This window comes from Pelecanus crispus, chromosome 2 (genome assembly GCF_030463565.1).
Source record: "Pelecanus crispus isolate bPelCri1 chromosome 2, bPelCri1.pri, whole genome shotgun sequence".
Lineage (NCBI taxonomy): Eukaryota > Metazoa > Chordata > Aves > Pelecaniformes > Pelecanidae > Pelecanus > Pelecanus crispus.
Window position 1 is genome coordinate 29,266,762 of NC_134644.1, and position 6,165 is coordinate 29,272,926.

The window sequence follows — 6,165 nt, forward strand, 5'->3', positions numbered from 1 at the left end:
AAAAGGAATGTCAACACATCAGCTACTAGCTGAAATACATATCCCACAGCTCGTATGACAACCAATGCCAACCACGCTAAGTCCATTTTAGGCGCGAGCCGCAGTCTCAATGGGGACTGCAAGCTCAGGGTACACAAAGTGTGTCTTCTTCAGGGATGTGTCAGCAGACCAGAACGTGGGATGGGTAGGTCAGATTCCACCACTGGTAAGAGTAAGATGACTTTTTTCTGTGTTACTTCCCAAGGCACTTTGGGCCCACAGGGGTTCACCTCCTACCGAGCCACATCTCCCTGGAGCACACAGTGCCGTAGCCAAGAGGTGAGTGGTGCTGCCAGTCTGCTAACATGCGTCTCTAAGTCTTGGCTCTGCTCAACTCCCCAAGCATAAATTTGCTCAACTCAGTGATATGTTACAGGATTAGTGAAGGCACACCAGACACAGGGTCCATTTGCATCCAGAGCCCTCCGAGGCGTTGTTTTCTCCTAGACATGTTGCCTGCTGAGCAGAGCCAAGACTTTCAATCCCCCAAAGAACGTCACAGCATTTCTCAGGTCTCCACTCCTTAGCTTGTTTTTGAAAAGATGCCTCACTTAACGGGAGATGGCCTAATACAGACAGATATTGCAAAACACTTTTTTACTATTCACACAGCTGATTTTGGTTTGTGTTTTTATAGCTCAGAGAAACAGGCAAGTTTGTCTCCAAACCTCCTTGCAGATAAAGGGTGTGTATTTAAATAAAAGCTGGGGGACACTGGGCATGGGCACGGAGCAAGATTAACAAGTTGTCCTTGACCCCAAGTTTTGGAAATGCCCTATTCATTTGATGATGATATATCCTACCAGAGGGGATCCCAAATTAATTTGCTTAGATACCACCATGAGTAGTGGCATGCCTGTGCAAGGCTGTACGTTTCTGGGACCACACGTATGCCTCCATCCCCTCCCTCACCTTGCGTATATCCAAACAGGATCCAGACTTTTGCCCTTACGATATCCACCTCATAACTGCATGCTCCCAACATATGCTCAAACCAGCCTTCATTTTCCTCTTCCTCCCAAACTGGGACCTACAAGCCTTCACTCACCTGAATAACACTATAGCAGTGTTTTTTCCCTTGACTTTCCTGGTCCAGGCAGATCCTGAGCTGGAAGCCCCGGCTGGGTTCCCACAGGCACTGACACGGTGGCACGTTGCTCTTGGCCAGATGAGTTTGGTGACACCTAGACACAACCAGACATTAAACATTGTTCAATAGGGACGCAGATGTTGAGCCGCACCTTCTGACATACAGCAAAGCACAGGCTCGCTCAATTCACATGGTCACCTGCAGAGTTACACTCGAGAAGCCCATCTTATTGTCCCTAAATGCAATGTTTAAGCCCCAGATCCCCATGCTTTTTTCCTCCAGGGAAGAAGAAAGTCCACCTTCCCACTCAAAACTCCAAGATGATATTATTTCATTGGTAGTTGGGACACCCACCATGAAAACTGGCCAGGAAAAAGGCAGCCAAGTAGGAAGCCTTGCTAGAGAGTGGCAGGCCCAACTCTCCAGGACTGTGTGCTCTGGAGAGTGTGAATGGGAGCACGTGCAGCTGGGAATGAAGAAAGTCTGAACCCTCCTGTTCATTCCTCAACTTACCTTCACAGCACCTTTCTGAGAGTGGGAAAGGGCTGCAGTGGAGAGGGCAGAGAAGCTTAAGTGCTTTCCTCCTGCTCACTAAGGAAGTATTCATTGGAGTGAGGGGTTGAGCCCAAGTTTTCTACCCTCTTAGAAAACTAAAGATGGCTCAAGAGCCGTGCTGGGAGCGGCATTTCACTCTGCTGCACAATACGACATAAAACATGTTATTTCAGAAAAACGGAGCTAGTGTCACAGTACACATACACATATCCCCTTTTCTAATGATCTTTCAGTTAATGCATCTTTTCCATTAATAACTTACCTACTGCAAAGAGCAGGCTGTCACACCAGGTTTCTTCGTACACCACACTGGAGCATGGTGGCAGCGACGGGGAAGAGGCTGTATGACATGAAGACAGACTCAGCTGAGAAGTACGTGAGTCTAGACAGGGAGTATCCTCTAGTTTGAGGGTACACATGGATGCCCCACACCGTATCCTTGATGTCAGTAGGATTCTTAACCCTAGCATTATTATCGCTTTTTCTGTGGAAGCGGAGGCAGAAAGGATTTTCCAGGGTGGAGAACCACAGACAACAAAAGCGCCTAGTTGCTAAGAAAATAAAAATCTCAGCAAGAGAGTAACTAACAGAGATATAACAGCCTGTCATCCGGGAGCGGATGGCAGGGGTGTCAAAACAGCTGTCTCACCTTAACCTGGGAGGCAATCTGTCACATTCTGAAAGTCACTGATGACACCCGACGTGTGGACCTCTCTGCTACGCAAGGCAAATGCTGCCAAGGGACAGCGATCCTCCGATGGGCACCTCTGCCATCTCCTACACCAGCTTCTGCACAAAAAATTCATACCAACTTAGGGTCCATAAAGCTCAAAATTCCCAGCCACCTGCTCTGCATAGAGTCACCTTGCAGTACAGACTTTTTAGCTACTGGCAGTGAAAATTTTTATAATTCTGTGAATTATAAGGCAATGAATTTTTAATAATTCAGAAAAGACTTGGTAGCTCTTCTGTGAGAGCCGAGCGTTTGCAGGATTCCCACAGCACCAACTCAGCCTGGGCAGAGCCCGTGCCACGCAGGCGTGAGCGGGACCAGCCCAGGGCACCAGTGAACCTCACCAAAACCATACATGGGCGGAAGGCAGCACTTCAGAACATATTCTTGAAATACAACACAATGAATTCTGATGTCCACAGATGGCAACCTGTTTATCCATGGCACATATTCCCCATGCTTCCTTACCAACCTGATTTCTGCTCAAGGAAACAATCAAACCTTCCTGCCCTGCCCTCTCAGGCTGCCAAAGGAGTTCCAATTAGTGTCAGTTGGGATAATAGCTCTATTTGCATTTTTAAGCTATTATTAGCAAGTTGTCAGTCAGCCAGTAATTTGTATCACTTTGGTATAATGAGTATTTAAATATTTAAAAAGGGAATGTTCCTTTCTACCACCCCCTTCCTTTTTGTGCTAAAATAATAATGGTTTTAATCAAAAGTAATTTGTATTAATATACATTTTGCCCCAGGTGTTAAGAGCAATCTTCAAGAGCAGTGGTGAGAGATGTTAAGTAATACAGTTTATTAATATAGACAACTACTTCTATCCTCAATAGTAGCAGAGATGGAGGCTGCTTTTGCAACCAGATCATTCTGACTCTCCTCCTGGCCTCTGCGAGATGATTATGGTGTAGGAATTGAGGTCAGTTCCAATAATTTTATGTACCTGGGATTATAATTCTCTAAAGGACTATTTTGTACCCAATTGCTCTATCTTCTCCTTAGTGAAAATTCCTCAGTTAAGCACCTTGTACCACAGGGGGGAAAAAAAAAAAAAAAAGCACAAGACCTCTCTTGAGTGAGCCTGGAGCAGGTGAAAGGCTGTGTTTGTCAAATCAGCCTGCCAGCTGTATGTTGCCATTATACCACTGATGGTCGCTGGAGGATGTTGTTTCCTGATGGGGTTTGAGTGTAGATGCTCAGGTATATGCAGTGTCCAGCTGTTCATCATCACACAGAGCTCATAAAACAACTGGATTGGCCATTTACAGAAATAGGAAATCCTTCCAAATTTATATGAGGTACTGCATTTTATAATGTATATTTTTTTTTAATAATTCCTTACTTTTTTTAATCATTTTTTTGAGAAAAAAGCAGAGGTACAGCCCTAAGCCTTTCTGATAAGCATCTGTAAAACTTCCCAGTTGGACTCGTAGTGTTCTCTCTGTATGACTCTGAATCTCTCTGAAATCCTACGATCCACATGTTAATCATGACAAAAAATAGGAGAAAATAACACCTAACAACTTCAGAGGTTAATTTAACATTTCCCATTCCCCAGCCTGATATTCCGTCTTCCCTAGAACTGGCATTTTATACCTATTCTAACTCATATTTCTAATTTTTAATTTCATAACTCGTTTTTAATTACTCTCAAATTGAATACTGAATGCCTTCAATACTAATGCATTCAACTCTTAGCTGCCTTCTCACCTGCAGCACCAGCATGAGAAGCTCTGCACAATACCTTGAGAGCAAGATCAAATAAACAACATTTTTCTTTTCTGTTTGGCTTTATCCCTACTCTAATCTAGTACTTTTATTTTATTAAACTGTCTTCCACGAAGCTCACGCACAAACCCCACCGACAAGCATGTGTGAAGGAGCAGGCTAAAAGCACACGGAGAAGAGGATGGAGAGCAGCCTTCCCCAGGGATGAAGAGCTCGTTTGCACCGACACGCTAACAGCGGCTGCCATCTGCTGGCTAGAAAAAAAAAAAAATTAAAAAAATCATCCCTTAAAGCAACCCCTCGATCTGAATTCAAACTTTGACAGACTCTTTTTGGTCCGCTGGAGCAAACATGTCTGCTCTTGGCTTCCTCAGACGCACGCTATGCGAGGACTCGCTCCTGCGCTGAGCACACAGCGCAAGAGGCAAAGCTGCGAGGCTGCAGAGCAGAGCCAGCCCCGACTCGCTCGCATGGGAGAAATAAGAGCGCTGGATGGATTCTATAGTACCATCGACATCAACTGTTGTAGCTCATGGGACACTTGAAAGATCCAAACCTGAACATACAGTGCGAGAAAAACTAGCTGCCCAGCTAGTTTTCCCTTATTGGAAGAATTTCCAGGCAACCAAAAGACGGAAAGTGGCACGATGAAAAGGGATGGCTGAAACACCACAAACAGATCTTGAAAAGCATCATGCACAACCCCATTAATGTATCACCTCTCCTAGCTACTACCCCTACCAACTCACAAAATACCATGGCAGCATAAACCACCTCTCTGCTTCATCATACTCCATCCCTTCTCTCCTTCCTCAAGCTTTGTAAGTAAAAAAAAAAAAAGTTATTAATTTAAAGAAATTAAATTAAAAATACTAAATTGAAATAAAAACTGTCTGCATTACTTTCACCCAGAAGCAGGCTCATTTGAAACGTTTTAAGATTTTCCTAATCGCAGCCTTTATGTCAACTACAATGTATTGATTCATATGTAAATAAAAAACCATAGGCCCTGAAATTAAAAAAAAAAAACAAAACAAAAAACAAACAGAAAGGGAACTGTGACAAGCATGATGCAGGCAATGTATGTGCTTGTCGTGGTTTAACCCCAGCTGGCAACTAAGCACCACACAGCCACTTGCTCACTGCCCCCCGATGGGATGGGGGAGAGAATCGGAAGAGTGAAAGTAAGAAAACTCATGAGCTGAGATAAAGACAGTTTAATAGGTAAAGCAAAAGCTGCACACACAAGCAAAGCAAAACAAGGAATTCATTCACTCCTTCCCATCGGCAGGCAGGTGTTCAGCCATCTCCAGGAGAGCAGGGCTCCATCACACGTAACGCTTACTGGGGAAGACAAAACACCATCACTCCAAACATCCTCCATTTCCTTCTTCTTCCCCCAGCTTTATAAGCTGAGCATGATGTCATATGGCATGGAATATCATAGATTCATATAGTGCTTTGGGTTGGAAGGCACCTTTAGAGGTCATCTCGCCCAACCCCCCTGCAGTGAGCAGGGACAGCTTTAACCAGATCAGGGTGCTCAGAGCCCAATCCAACCTGACCTTGAATGTTTCTAGGGATGGGGCCTCCATCACCTCTCTGGGCAACCTGTTCCAGTGCTTGACCACCCTCATTGTAAAAAATTTCTTCCTTATATATCCCTTTGGTCAGTTGGGGTCAGCTGTCCCAGCTGCGTCCCCTCCCAGCTTCTTGTGCACCCCCAGCCTACTCGCTGGTGGGGTGGGGTGAGAAGCAGAAAAGGCCTTGACTCTGTGTGAGCACTGCTCAGCAGTAACAAAAACATCCCTGTGTTATCAACGCGGTTTTCAGCACAAACCCAAAACGTAGCCTCATACTAGCTACTGTGAAGAACATTAACTATATCCCAGCCAAAACCAGCACAGAGCTTTGGCTATCCCTAGGAAAGCCACCGAGGAACACAGCTTATCTCGCTACGGACGTAAGCAGCCTCTCCCACACTTCAGCCCCGCTGTCCTTTGGGTTGATTGTTC